Source organism: Salmo salar, chromosome 23 (genome assembly GCF_965601325.2).
Source record: "Salmo salar chromosome 23, fSalSal1, whole genome shotgun sequence".
Lineage (NCBI taxonomy): Eukaryota > Metazoa > Chordata > Actinopteri > Salmoniformes > Salmonidae > Salmo > Salmo salar.
In genome coordinates, this window is record NC_138313.1 from 21,197,733 (window position 1) to 21,212,164 (window position 14,432).

The 14,432-nt window shown below is 40.0% G+C and overlaps 1 protein-coding gene across 2 annotated transcripts in view; it reads left to right on the forward strand.

The window, feature by feature from the left end:
• The window catches only part of clocka (clock circadian regulator a), a 67,800-nt gene continuing 53,368 nt past the window's right edge, over positions 1-14,432 (forward strand). The window contains exon 1 of one of the 2 annotated variants that reach the window (XM_014169004.3): positions 1-91. The gene's annotated coding sequence lies outside the window, so the exon portion shown is untranslated. The remainder of the gene's footprint in view (positions 92-14,432) is intronic. The other variant, XM_045706084.2, reaches the window with a different exon arrangement.

The window sequence follows — 14,432 nt, forward strand, 5'->3', positions numbered from 1 at the left end:
GCCTATATCATTCTCTATGAGTTCAACTCAAGGCGGCCAGCTAAAGCAAAACAAGAAGCAGGGAAATCCAGATGAACGGTGAACAGACAAGGTAAGAATGACCTTTTAACCGACAAAATCCACTACATTTGGAAACGCGCCTGTCATAGGTTTATGTGTAGACACAGTTATATTGAAGAGGAGTAAACCGAGGCATTTTTTTCCTTAGATATGCAAGCTTGTTTCAGAAGGCCTGGTGACCCACATTCGTAATCTAGGCTAGAAATACCGGGGAGTGTGCAGTAGATCGCCGCATAGGTTTTTGATGTTTAAATATGCTCCTGGTTTTCGTATGTTTACCATTTTCATTAGTATTGTGGATGTATCTGTCGCATAATGTGTTATAACTACGTTGCTATATTTAGCCTGGTAGCTCGCATTGACCCCTGTTTTGGAGGGATGAAACACGCAGTTGGTTTCGGGTGCGCGTTTGTAATGACAGCACAGTTGCGTCTCTTTCACTGTAATTTCTAATGATGTTCCGTTTGGGGCTGAACCTATAATGTCAGTGGGTTGAACGCTACGGTTGTGCAGTGAACAGTAGCTGTGAATGTGAGTTAGATTTTTACAGTGCAATCTGAAGCTTTCGCGTGGATGTGGGCTGAAACAAATCCAATTAACCCTCAACATTTTCACCCAGGATCTAAGGACGCAACCTGCAAACGTAGCTTGGTGATCCAGTGAGAAATGCAGATAGGCATCAATATTATGCAGAGGAAATCCGTATAACGGGAACACACTTTGCATGTCATGAGCTAGCCCAAGACGTACTCTTAAGGAGCCTACCCAGTGGACAAACCCTGGTTGAGAGACGTCAGTATGACGTCTTATTCTGGTCGCAAACTGGTTGAAAAAGGACGTTTTAACGTATTTTTCAGACCGCCATAACACCAGTTGGATATATTTGTGATCTCTATCTGACCAGCTGATCATAAATCTTACCACTATTTTATGTGCTATATTATGTAGCCTACTGGTCGTAGTTAAGACCTCATCATAACCTGGTAATGACCACCTGACTACAGCTTATTACTACACTCTTAGATAAAAGGGCTCCAAAACGGTTCTTCAGCTGTCTCCATAGAATAACCATTTTTAGTTCTAGGGAGAAGCCTTTTTGGTTCCACATAGAACCCTTTTGGTTTCCATGTAGAACCCTCTGTGGAAAGGGTCCTACATAGAACCCAAAAGGGTTCTACCTGAAACCAAAAGGGTTCTACAGTACCTGATACCAAAAAAGGGTTCTACCAGGAACCAAACAGGATTCTTCAAAGGCTTCTCCTATGGGGAAAGCCGAATAACCCTTTTAGGTTCTAGATAGCACCTTTTTTTTCTAAAAGTGTACTGTAAAAACTATTGCAGAGGACAAAGTTGGATATTAAAACATTGTTCATTACATTTCTATTTGTTTCCATAGTCACCGATTGAAGTTAATCTGCAACATATTTTTACATTTAAAATGTATCAAGCAATGGCAAAAACAAATCTACATCACAATTTTTCACACATCTGTGTACCGTAATTGTTTCATAATTCATCCACAGAAATGACATGCATAGAAATACTGTGAGTATATAAAGGTCCATTGTTTTATTCGATTAATGATTAATAAGAGTGGTGTGATGGGGTAGATCCTCATCAAGGACCTCTGAGCACAGATGGTGATCTGGAGCATAGCGGTCCTCTTGATGAGTCGTGTGATGGCTCAGATCTGCAGCGAAGAGAATCAGCGCATTACAACTTTTATCAATTTGAGATTTTATAAGCAAACGAGGAAAGGACATTCTTGAAGAAACTTTGTGGACTCAGCTGGCTAAAAGTATTTGCATGGTGCTAGTTGAAGTATTTTGTGTCAGTTATAGCTTCGAGATGTCTTTTAAAAAAGTGCAACTTGCTTATATACATACTTTGCTTCCTTCACCAACACGGCTCAGGGGCATATTTCGGGACTTTCCAGAGGGCCCGCAACAAATCAATCTCCTGAGTTTTCTGGCTTTTCATGACACTTATTGTGAGCATTCAAAAAAACAACAGTGTGGGCATGCAGGACACGACATGACAGTAACGCACAGTAAAATATATTTTAACAGTCAGAATCTACTAAAAGTGGTAGCAAAGGCATGTTTGCTCCTCGGTCCCTACATATTGAAGTCGGACATTAATTAATTGGTCATGAATCTGAAACGTTTTGAAGAAAGAGGATATAAAAATTAGACAGTAGTTGGATAATGAAAATGTTTAACTCCTCTCTAAATGGTCAAGTTTTGCTTTATCTTAATACATGTAATATTCAAAACACTTTTTATAAACACGCCGCTGCCTAATCCTGAGGACATTGTCCCGGACAGAGGTTCCCCAATTGAGCATAGCTTGGCAGTCTTAAAAAAAGGAAGTTAAATGTAAGTATGTGTAAAGACAATAAAATATTATATTGTTCAAAAGTGATGTCTGTCGTATCATTAATGCAACAAATAGTGTTAGAAATGGGTGTAATTGGCAAATCTCATCTTCTTTTCTGCAACTGCACACGTGTTTGAGTGAGCGACAGAGAGAAATTGGAGAAACTTTACATGACTCACCAACAATGTTACCTAAAAAGAAATTCCGGCACTGAGCAAATTTCAGGTCTGGTGAGCGCAAACTTGAATGAACTTCCAGAGTGCTTTTGCTGTGAACACTGAGGCTGTACCCATTTTAAGTTACAGTTTTAACAATGGCCAGATAGGCTACTGTGGCTATTTGATCATAATGTAGGCCTAACAGAGTGGTCTATCATCAAAAACAATAAAGAAAATGCATCCCATAACATTTTAACATGGAAATAGATGTTCTATCATTCAGCCTAAAGTAGCAGCCAATGTGTGGTGTTCTATGTAGGCCTAAATTATGAGACTTTTGAAAAAAACATGCAGGGCTTGACATTAACCTGTTTATCCACTTGTCCTTCAGACAAGGAGGTAACTGAAAATGTTGTTGTTTGATGCAAGAAACCAGTTTACAAAGAATCAGACAAATTATGCCACCCTCTGTCTATTGGCTACTTAGCTTATTCAAGCCTGTCTCAAAATACAACACTGTCCCTTTAAGACAAAAAAAGCTCTTTACCTGACTTGCCTTTCAAAGATGTCTAGAAATGCACATGTTTTGTGCTCTTGTAGGAAGCAATCACTCCCCCATTGCCGACTACAAATTATGAACAAAATGTGGACATATGGCTCTGATTGGTTATGCCGCACTGGTCTGTGTATAGTGCAGGCTGAGTCATGCCCAATAGAATCCTGCTCCGATGCGTTCTGCCTACAACAACATCTCTTATATAGTTTGTTTTGTTTCAGCATGTTGCATTGAAAGTTGCTAATATTGCTTTGATTTGATCACAATTGCCACAGTAAAGGAAAACGTTGATAATGTTAATTAGGGGAAACTCTAGGAATTTGAGTGACGTTCAATCTCGTGCTTCTCTCTGTTGGCTGATATTTCTTCTGCGCTCCCGACAGTCTCTGGGCAACAGTTTAGAGGGAACATTGCTCACCAAGGGAGGTGTCTGTTAAATCAGTACACAAGGGTTTTGCACCTGGGGGGAAAAAAAGCCGAGTTAAAATTGGATTTGATTTGCTTTACTATGTTATATTATTAGAAGCGGTGCCATTTCAATTGGATCTACTTACACTACACTCTTAGAAAAAAGGGTTCCAAAACGGTTCTTCGGCAATCTGGCAGTCAGGCAGACAGACGGAGAGGGATAGACAGCAAAGCATGGGCTATTTACGTTTCTTAGTCAGCAGCTTGGATAACTTCTGTACTCATTCCCTTTATTCCCTCCTCCATCCTTCCATCCAAGATAGAAGATTCCTGCAAAAACAGAGAACAAAGAATTGACAAAGGCAGTTGATCGGTGTAACATCAGAATGCGCGTTGATGGGGAGCAGGTATTGGCAAAATGTATGTTATTTTGAAATATAAAATATACAAGGATCTCTAATGAATCAAGAGTATCTTCACATCCATATTGGGGTAGAAGTTTCAAGAATTATCCTAGTTTACGTTCTTACGCACACAAACAATCAATGTTTTGTGTATTCATGTTCTCTCTCTCTTACACACACACACACACACACACACACACACACACACACACACACACACACACACACACACACACACACACACACACACACACACACACAGCTAACATGACACAACGTTGACATGATGACAATCTTTTCTATAAGTTATTGTGATCATAATCATCTCTCCAACCTCTCACACAGATACACAAATAGTTAACATGACAATGTTGACATGACAATGTTTTTTTCTAAACTTATTGTGATCATCTCTCTCTCTCTCCCTCTCTCTTTCTCTCCCTCACACCCACGTAGAGGACACACACATAGAGGACAAACACACACACCAGCGGCGGTCGGTGCTGTTAAAGATGAGGGAGGACGAGTTTTACTTTTCATGAGCAAGGCCTTATTTCTATTACAGCATATAGGATGACTGTCATTGATATTCCATTCACCAAGTTAAATGTAACAGCGTTAGGTTTAGGCTACTACATGATACTCTAATTTTCCCTATACCGGTTGTGAGGTGGCTACAACCTAGCCTACGAATGAAAGTTTACAACGTGGGTACACACAGGACGAGAGAGAAATTTGAGGTGACAGACAGTGGACTTCAATATACAACATATCAGCTGTATGTGACCAGGCGAAAAAACCTTTCCAAGCCAAACCCTAACGTAACCACTACACACAGCCTACATCGTTGTCACCATATTAGCTAAAGTAACATCATAGTCAACATAGCTAATAGAACTAACACATTAGTAAACCCGCTACAATCATGCAGTAAAGTTAGTGTGCAATCACTAAGCAGTTTAGCACTTACACTGTCGGGCCCCGGTGGAAATAAATTGTGTCGTGTTGGATAGTCATAGCCAGCTTGCTAACACATCACCCCTCTGTTTGAGCAGGGTGTTTGAGTAGGCTAAACTAGCTAGCTTCTTTTCTGAAAAAGAATCTCAATCTCTCTTGCTTCTTCATTTTGGAAGAAAAAAAAATGTTCAATTCTGTTCAAGTATTGTCTTTCTCTCTGACTCAAGTACTCACCACATTTTATGCACTGCAGTGCTAGCTAGCTGTAGCTTATGCTTTCAGTAGTAGATTAATTATCTGATTCTTTGATTGGGTGGGCAACATGTCTGTTCATGCTGCAAGAGTTCTGATAGGTTGGAGGACATCCTCCGGAACTTGTCATAATTACTATGTAAGTATATGGAAGGGGGTGAGAATCATGAGCCTCCAAGGTTTTGTATTGAAGTCAATGTACCCAGAGGAGGACGGAAGCTAGCTGTCCTCCGGCTACACTATGGCGCTACCTTAGAGTGCTGTTGAGGCTACTGTAGACCTTCAACAGTGTGTTTTAATCAATTATTTGGTGATGTGAATATATTTTGTATATTTTTATCTGAAAAGGATAACTTTTAAAATGTTTTCCAATTTTTATTTTTCTGAAACTTCCTCCTCTGAGGAGCCTCCACTGACACACACATTTATTATCATCAAAAGAAATCAAAGTGTTGCAAGCTAGCTAACTACAGTAGCTAGCTCAAATCATTCCTTGATGTTCTTCTTCCCAACAAACTGCTGCTTTACTTGCAAAAGTGTAACAAGAATGCAGGAGAACAGGGGACTACCACTTAGCAGTCAAATCTTTTAGAAGTTTCTTGTGTAAATTTTGAGGAACTGTTGTGGTTTTCTAGCTGTGTTGTTGTGTAGCTTACCGGGCACTCTGTCCCAACTGCCATATGGAATGTTGACGGCTGCTCTCAAGCAGGCTGCCTGAGTCCAGAGATCTTTTGCTACGCGTGAGACACAGATTCCAATCCAAGTTTTAGCTTCGTTTTCTTTAAGGTTTTATGGGAGACTACACCTATTGGTGTACTGCCGCCAACTACTGTACATGTTAGTGAAAAAAAATATTCCATTGCTTTAGCTGGAACTGATATGCCTACCTCCTTATTTAGCTACTGAAATTAAAGTCCAATTACTGCATGCATTATGTAAATTTATTAAAAGCTTTAAAGAGAAGTATAATTGTCATATTTTCAGGGTCAAATTCAGGTGCAATTGTTTTTGATTAATTATTGATGGAAATAAATGCGATTAAAAATTGAGTTTTGTAAATGCTGGTGGATTGTAGTAGGCTTTTGAAGAAAAAGACATAGGCAGGCCTATGTGATATTTGTTAAATTCTGAAAACAAATTTAGTTGTTTTCAGTCATAATAGAACATCAAAACTGCATTTAGCACAATAGAAGAAAATGTGCAGCACAATAAACAGTGCAATTAGCTTACACAAGACAAAATATTACTATTAGAAGCCAACACAGATATCATTAATTAAACAACCATTATTTCATTGTACTGCAGTTTTGTAAGGGTATCCTGTGTTATTGTGAATGTTTATCTTACATGCTGGTAGCCTTGAACAAATGTTATGGAAGTGAATGTGCACTTTTCAGTTGGGTGGACTGCAAGTACAAAAAACACTGCCATTGACTGTAGTAAAACCAAAAGCATTTATAGCATCGGAGATTCTCTAAATTAGGGACCATCTCTGATAGCTATATGACCACAGAGACTGTGACGAATTTGAGCTTTTAATGACCTAGCAAATTAGATGACTTGGAGGTGAAATACACTGAACAAAAATATAAACACAACATGTAAAGTGTTGGTTCCATGTTTCATGAGTTGAAATAAAAGATCCCAGAAATGTTTAATGCACAAAAAGCTTATTTCTCTCAAATGTTGTGCACAAATTTCTTTACATCCCTGTTAGTGAGCACTTCTCCTTTGCCAATGTAATCTAGCCACCTGACAGGTGTGACATATCAAGAAGCTGATTAAATAGCATAATCATTACACAGGTGCACATTGTGCTGGGGACAATAAAAGGCCACTCCTAAAATGTGCAGTTCTGTCACACAACACAATGCCACAGATGTGTCAAGTTTTGAGGGCGCATGCAATTGGCATGCTGACTGCAGGGATGTCCATCAGATCTGTTGCCAGAGAATTTAACGTTAATTTCTCTACCATAAGCCGCCTCCGTCGTTTTATAGAATTTGGCAGTACATCCAACTGGCCTCACAACCGCAGACCACGCGTAACCACGCCAGCCCAGGACCTCCATATCAGACTTCACCTGTGGGATCGCCTGAGACCAGCCACCCGGGCCAACTGATAAAACTGTGTTTGCACAAAAGGTCAGAAACCGTCTCAGGGAAGCTCCTCAGCGTGCTTGTCATCCTCACCAAGGTCTTGACCTGACTGCAGTTTGGCGTCGTAACCTACTTCAGTGGGCAAATGCTTACCTTTGATGGCCACTGTCATTCTGGAGAAGTGTGCTCTTCACGGATGAATCCCGGTTTCAACTGTACCGGGCAGATGGCAGTCGTGTCGTGTGGTGTCGTGTGGGTGAGCGGTTTGCTGATGTCAACATTGTGAACAGAGTGCCCCGTGGTGGTGAGGTTATGGTGTGGGCAGGTGTAAGCTATGGACAACGAACACAATTGCATTTTATCAATGGCAATTTAAATGCACAGAGATACCGTGACGAAATCCTGATGCCCATTGTCGTGCCATTCATCTGCCGCCGTCACCTCATGTTTCAGCATGATAATGCACAGCCCCATGTCGGAAGAATCTGTACACAATTCCTGGAAGCTGAAAATGTCAAAGTTCTTCCATGGCCTGCATACTCACCAGACATGTAACCAGACATTGAGCATGTTTGGGATGCTCTGGATCAATGTGTACGACAGCGTGTTCCAGTTCTCGCCAATATCCAGCAACTTCGCACAGCCATTGAAGAGGAGTGGGACAACATTTCACAGGCTACAATCAACTGCCTAATCAACACTATGCGAAGGAGAGGTGTCGCGCTGCATGGGGCAAATGGTGGTCACACCAGATACTGAGTGGTTTTCTGATCCACGACACTACTTTTTTTTTTAAAGGTGTCTTTGACCAACATATGCGTGTCTGTATTCCCAGTCATGTGAAATCCATAGATTAGGGCCAAATGACTATATTTCAATTGACTGATTTCCTTATTTGAACTGTACATTTTGGTTCAGTTTAAAATCACTGATCTTAATGCAATTTACAAAAATACTCGTTATTTCAGTATAAGTAAAGTTATTGCATCCAAAAGTTGATTTAAACGTTAATAAAGTGACTTAATATTTGTTTTATCCAAGGTAATTACAGGTAATATTGGTTTATTAGGATGTGGATATTTGTGGTTGAAAGGTATTTTAGGTATATTTATGGATTGAATGGAATCCTATGGGCAAACAGCATAACACAATATGCCTATAAAGTTTCTAAATACGTGAGATATGGACTAACAACTGTTTTGGAATATCAAACAAGTGTGAAAACAGGTACACGTGTCGAAATGGGGGATATCCAGCCCATTGTGGCTTAAAGTAAATTACATTGGGTTTTATACACCCCATTTTTCGTAACAAACCCTACTTAATCAAATAACTGTAGTTTTACTAAAATATCTATACAATAGGTTTAAGAAGTGGTCCTAGTAAATAAATAAAGTTACCAGCACAGCACACCCATTTGACTATACATTAGAATTAGCTTAGTATTATTACCGAAATTAAGGATCTCATTACCGAAACGGACCTAAAAATGATGTGGTAATGATAAATGTGTTTTTCGGTAATGAGGCCCAAGCTCAATCTGCAAATAATAGGAGAGCCATAATGAGTCGGCAAACAATTGACCACATCACTAAAGCCAATTTATGCCTCAATGTTGGTAAGGTAATGGTTCTCTGACTTTTTCCCTATTTGAACGTTTTAGCCGTTTTGGTAATGAGAAGGCCAAGTGAGGTAAAGGGGGTGTTTGAGAATAAGAACCTCATTCTGAAGGCATTTTAATATAATTAAATGTTATTTTCTATTTCACCTTTATTTAACCAGGTAGGCTAGTTGAGAACAAGTTCTCATTTACAACTGCGACCTGGCCAAGATAAAGCAAAGCAGTGGTACACAAACAACAACACAGAGTTACACAGTCAACACAATAGAAAAAAAGAAAGTCTATATACAGTGTGTGCAAATGGCGTGAGGAGGTAAGGCAATAAATAGGCCATAGTAGCGAAGTAATTACAATTTAGAAAATGAACACTGGAGTGATAGATGAGCAGATGATGATGATGTGGACTTATAGATGACCTGGAGCAGTGGGTCTGGCGACGATTATGTAGCGAGGGCCAGCCGACTAGAGCATACAGGTCGCAGTGGTGGGTGGTATAAGGGGTTTTGGTAACAAAATGGCTGGCACTGTGATAGACTGCATCCAGTTTGCTGAGTAGAGTATTGGAAGCTATTTTGTAAATGACATCGCCGAAGTCGAGGATCGGTAGGATAGTCAGTTTTACGAGGGTATGTTTGGCGGCGTGAGTGAAGGAGGCTTTGTTGCGAAATATGAAGCCGATTCTAGATTTAATTTTGGATTGGAGATGCTTAATGTGAGTCTGGAAGGAGAGTTTACAGTCTAACCAGACACCCAGGTATTTGTAGTTGTCCACATATTCTAAGTCAGAACCGTCCATAGTAGTGATGCTAGTCGGGCGGATGGGTGCGAACGGTTGAAAAGCATGCATTTAGTTTTACTAGCGTTTAAGAGCAGTTGGAGGCCACGGAAGGAGTGTTATATGACATTGAAGCTTGTTTGGAGGTTAGTTAACACAGTGTCCAAAGAAGGGCCAGATGTATACAGAATGGTGTCGTCTGCGTAGAGGTGGATCAGGGAATCACCCGCAGCAAGAGCGACATCGTTGATATATACAGAGAAAAGAGTCAGCCCGAGAATTGAACCCTGTGGTACCCCCATAGAGACTGCCAGTGGTCTGGACAACAGGCCCTCCGATTTGACACACTGAACTCTGTCTGAGAAGTAGTTGGTGAACCAGCGAATTTAAGCGAATTCATTAACTTATTCTCATCTAAAGACTACTCCTCTAGATGATGCATCAAGCATGGTTGAATAGAACTTTAGTTTTTACAGGAACTTGAAAAAGTGTTACTGTAATCAGACATAAATACTGAATGATAGTTTAATGTCAACGTCAACTATTATAAAAACAATTATGATTTATAGACTAACTACAGCAACCTATTTTGTCTTTTATTCAAATAATTTTTTTTATAAAGTAAAATTGTATAGAATGACCCGATAATTTAATCCGGACGCATTTCGGTAACGAGATTTTGGAGTGAAAATGTAAGATATTGTGGCAAAAATATAAAATGTATTTAAAGATTAACTATGCAGAAATCGCACTGCCAATTACTGGTTGCTAAAATTCTAATAGTTTGCCTAATTTCTGTTTTTATGTGACAAAACAAGCAAGTATAATGTAGAGAATCATTGTACCATCTAAACTGCTGTGAAACATATTTTCCATAACCAAAAATATTGTATTTTCAGCTGTTTTGACTCTGTTGTACACAACCGAAAGTAAAAGACAAAGCGGAACCTAGAAATAGTGCACATAGAACATATCTACTGCTTCTTAGACTTGCTTTCAAAGAGAATGACAGATCTATAACACACATTTCTATGTGAATTTGGTCAGGTCACCAAAAAGTTAGCACTTTACCAGAAACTAGACATCTTAGTCTGCAGAATGATAATTGATTTTTGCAGATGCATCATAGGTTTTGTAACTCTATTTGGTACAGACATGTTTAAAACCGGTTTCATGAGAATCACCCGTATATGGCTTTTGACTAGGATACAATGTATGCAAATGGAATACATCTAATAGCCACTGCTATATTCAAGTAGAGCTATCTGACCATGCACGGAATGCCTGTCTAATGCATTTTGGTGCACTGGTTCCTGTGATGCTCAGTAGGGTTGTGTTTTGGCAGCCTTGAAAACATACCAATATGTGTCTTTGTCAGCTGTTGAAGCAGTACCTATCTGTTGTTGTTAAGTTGCCCTCTGAATTCTACTGATCTGCACTGACAGACGCAGCGTGTAACCAATGTTGAAACATACATTTGTCAATGGAAATGGAATAACAAGTTGTTCAGTGGCTCTATGGTTGAACAAGTTGTTCAGGGCAGGCCATGGTAATTCTCATCCACCCTGAACTGCATCTGTTTCGCCATGCATCTTGTGATATCTATAGTGCTGTGTCTGCATGCCTTGTCTGTGTCCTCATTGTTATTGTTTGTCTTTAGGAGTATTTGTGGGAAAGTTGTCCTTGAGCACTGCACACAGCATGCACAGTAAGTAGCCTGTTGTCTGAGTTCTAGAAAACGTCCAGTGACTTTTGGTTTGACCGTGACCAAGTTAGGATGTGTGTCAGTCACTCCCCAAATAGTACACAGTTTATTCCTTAGCCTAAACCTTGTATTCGTTGAAACTGTACAGTGAGGAAATAAGTATATGAGGAGATGTGCATTTTGACACCTAAGCCCCGTTTTCATTGGCATTTGAATTAAGGCCACATTCGAGCTGGCATGAATGGAATTCTCAAATTAGAGCTGGGTCGGAGGAAACCCTGGCCAGTGCAGCCCAGTTTCACAACTGATGCTAGCCCGATTAAAATTCAGGCCAGTGACGTTGTCCTCAAGTTGGCAAACACAGTTGCTAAGCAACCAGTTGTCAGCTTCTTTATCAATCAACAGAAAAATGTATACTGTTGCAGCAAAGAAATAAAAAGTTGGTTCCCTGGTCCTTTGAGGAGGTCCAGATCCTTCTGTCAATCTGGGCAGACACTTCAGTACAACATTTATACAGTTGAAGTCGGAAGTCTAGATACACCTTAGCCAAATACATTTAAACTCAGTTTAACTATTCCTGACATTTAATCCTAGTAAAAATTCCCTGTCTTAGGTCAGTTAGCTTAACCACTTTATTTTAAGAATGTGAAATGTCAGAATAATAGTAGAGAGTGATTTATTTCAGCTTTTATTTCTTTCATCACATTCCCAGTGGGTCAGAAATTTACATACACTCAATTAGTATTTGGTAGCATTGCCTTTGAATTGTTTAACTTGGGTCAGACGTTTCGGGTAGCCTTCCACATGCTTCCCACAATAACTTGGGTGAATTTTGGCCCATTCCTCCTGACAGAGCTGGTGTAACTAGGTCAGGTTTGTAGGCCTCCTTGCTCGCACACGCTTTTTCAGTTCTGCCCACAAATGTTCTATAGGATTGAGGTCAGGGCTTTGTGATGGCCACTCCAATACCTTGACTTTGGTGTCCTTAAGCCATTTTGCCACAACTTTGGATGTATGCTTGGGGTCATTGTCCATTTGGGAGACCCATTTGCGACCAAGCTTTAACTTCCTGACTGATGTCTTGAGATGTTGCTTCAATATATCCACATAATTTTCCTACCTCATGATGCCATCTATTTTGTGAAGTGCACCTGTCCCTCCTGTAGCAAAGCACCCCCACAACATGATGCTGCCACCCCCGTGCTTCACGGTTGGGATGGTGTTCTTAGGCTTGCAAGCCTCCCCCTGTATCCTCCAAACATAACAATGGTCATTATGACCAAACAGTTCTATTTTTGTTTCATCAGACTAGAGGACATTTCTCCAAAAATTACAATCTTTGTCGCCATGTGCAGTTGCAAACCGTAGTCTGGCTTTTTTATGGCGGTTTTGGAGCAGTGGCTTCTTCCTTGCTGAGTGGCCTTTCAGGTTATGTCGATATAGGACTAGTTTTACTGTGGATATAGATACTTTTGTACCCGTTTCCTCCAGCATCTTCACAAGGTCCTTTGCTGTTGTTCTGGGAATGATTTTCACTTTTCGCACCAAAGTACGTTCATCTCTAGGAGACAGAACATGTCTCCTGCCAGAGCTGTATGACGGCTACGTGGTCCCATGGTGTTTATACTTGCGTACTATTGTTTGTACAGATGAACGTGGTACTTTCAGGCGTTTGGAAATTGCTCCCAAGGATGAACCAGACTTGTGGAGGTCTGCAATTTTTTTTCTGAGGTCTTGGCTGATTTCTTTTGATTTTCCCATGATGTCAAGCAAAGAGGCATTGAGTTTGAAGGTAGGCCTTGAAATACATCCACAGGTACACCTCTAATTGACTGAAATGATGTCAATTTGCCTATCAGAAGCTTCTAAAGCCATGACATAATTTCTGGAATTTTCCAAGCTGTTTAAAGGCACAGTCAACTTCGTGTATGTAAACTTCTGACCCACTGGAATTGTGATACAGTGAATTATAAGTGAAATAATCTGCCTGTAAACAATTGTTGGAATAATTACTTGTGTCATGCACAAAGTAGATGTCCTAACCAACTTGCCAAAACTATAGTTTGTTAACAAGTCATTTGTGGAGTGGTTGAAACACTTAGGTTGGAGTAATTTAAAACTAGTTTATGTAAACTTCCGACTTCAACTGTAGCTTCTCTGTTCTGCCGGTGCATTGAAAATCCGTCCAGCTTTATATTATCCGTGTCGTCGTTCAGCCACGACTCGGTGAAACATAAGATATGATTGTTTGTTAGCAAGTAAAATGGGTGGCAGTGGGAGTTTACTCGCTCGCTTACGGATGATCAAAAGGCAGCCCGATCTGCGTCCTCTTTTCCTCCGTCTTTTCTTCACGCAAATGACAGGGATCTGGGCCTGTTCCCGGGAGAGCAGTATATCTTTCTCGTCAGACTCGTTAAATGAAAAATCATCTTCCAGTTCGTGTTGAGTAATCCCAGTTCTGATGTCCAGAAGTTATTTTCAGTCATAAGAGACGGTAGCAGCAATATTATGTACAAAATAAGTTTTAAAAAATAAGTTACGAAGAAAATCGAAAAAAATTGCACAATTGGTATTTTATTAGGATCCCCATTAGCTGTTGCAAAAGCAGTAGCTACTCTTCCTAGGGTGCACACAAAACATGAAACATAATACAGAATTACATAATACAGAACATCATTAGACAAGAACAGCTCAAGGACAGAACTACATACATTTTTAAAAAGGCACATGTAGCCTACATATCAATGCATACACACAAACTATTTAGGTCAAATAGGGGAGAGGCGTTGTGCCGCGAGGTGATGCTTTATCTGTTTTTTGAAACCAGGTTTGCTGCTTATTTGAGTAGTATGAGATGGAAGGAAGTTCCATGCAGTAAGGGCTCTATATAATACTGTACGCTTTCTTGAATTTGTTCTGGTTTTGGGGACTATGAAAAGACACCTTATGGCATGTCTGGTGGGATAAGTGTGTAAGAGCTGTGTGTAAGTTGACTATGCAAATAATTTGTGATTTTCAACACATTAATGTTTCTTATAAAAAGAAGTGATGCAGTCAG